The sequence below is a fragment of the Bombus vosnesenskii genome, unplaced genomic scaffold (assembly GCF_011952255.1).
Source record: "Bombus vosnesenskii isolate JDL3184/JDL3185 unplaced genomic scaffold, Bvos_JDL3184-5_v1.1 scf7180000013309, whole genome shotgun sequence".
Taxonomy (NCBI): Eukaryota; Metazoa; Arthropoda; class Insecta; order Hymenoptera; family Apidae; genus Bombus; species Bombus vosnesenskii.
The window spans coordinates 2,389,203-2,390,826 of NW_022882958.1; positions in this window are offsets into that span (position 1 = coordinate 2,389,203).

The following is a 1,624-nucleotide window of genomic DNA, read 5'->3' on the forward strand; positions in this document are numbered from 1 at the left end:
ACTCTAAGTAATCCGTCCGTCGAACTATTTCGAATTGGCCGGACGATGAACAGCAACGTTTTCCGTGAATACGTACTCGCGTTCACTTGGCTCACTTGTACACGACCAATCGAAATTCTTCCTCGGAGAATCAATCAAACAATCATTCTTCCTTTCTGCACGCTTTCTTTCTAAAGGGTGTTCCCTCTCTATGCAGTGGCGTGTCTTTACTTTTCTCGTTTAGAGGGAAAAAATATACACGCTACCTCGAAGAAGCATTCAGGCAGAGCTGATGGCTTCTGTTACATCTCTGTGCACTCGTTCATTCATTCGATAAACGACACACACCTCTCACGCGCGTTTCATCATTAGGACGAATGGCAGTATTAATTATCTCGCGAGAAATACGATCAACGCGAATACTCATACAATCTTACTTAGACTTATATGAATACGTTTTTATCTATAAATAAATACTACTATATCCTCTACACACTGGAATACTTTGACAGAGAACGTCACGAAACCTTATCTGTTATCTAAAGTGGAAGAAAAAATGGACAAACAAACAATAATAAAAAATAATATTAATAATAATAATAATATAATAATAATAATTGTAATAAAAATATTAATAATTATATGTATATTATACATAATTATATATATGTATAATACATACATATGTATAATATGTATATAATTAAAAAAATCGATATATAAAAAAGGAAAAGTCTTTACTCGGGAGATAGAGACAAAGAGACAGATAGAACGGTCCACGGGAATACACTATCGTATCGACAGCCTTATGATGATTTTGGTTTCATCCCGTTCGAGACTCTCAGCACGAGGCCCGAAACAGGGATACTCTAACTATCCTTTAATTATAAATTCCACTTTTAGTTTCCTACGAACGTTCGCGCCAATTTTGGCGGGACGCGGCATGGAATCGCGAATATACGAGACAACCAAGACCTAAATACACGCTAATTAACGAGATCAAACAAAAAATGGTCGTTCAAAGAACACAGAATCGTAAAAATCTATGAATAACAAGATAGAAGAGGAAAATTAGAGCAGAAGAAAGGATAAGTGAAATAGAGCGAAGAGAATGAGATTGTTTAAAAAAATGGAAATGACGAGACGCGAGCGTCGATCGTCAAGAGAAAAGCGTAAACGTTACGGCGAAAGACACTGTGAGCAGAAGAAGAAGACGAAGAAGAAAATGGAGAAAAATATGTGGAATATGAAACGAAAGATAGTAGAGAAAGATAGAAAAAAATGACACACACAGGAGCAAAGGGTGAGAAATCCTTTGTCACGAGTGTCATGAAGGGCGTCCTTCGTGGAGGAGGGCGCCACTAAGAGCTAAGCTACCGGAGATCATTCGAAAACTGTCCACGGGACACGCAGCTAGCCAATTAAGATGCTGCGATCCTCGATCTATCGATTATCTACTTTAATTATTAAATGTCGACTTATTTACTGAATTTTAATTATTTTAGTTAAATCCTCTATACAATTAGAATACGTTGCTCCCCTCTTCACGTTACATGTCCTCGCCCGTTTCCCTACCAGCTCAATCGCGCATCTTATCTTTTCTTCTTCTCTTTATTCTCTTTGAGTTTTTCTTCTCATAGTATTA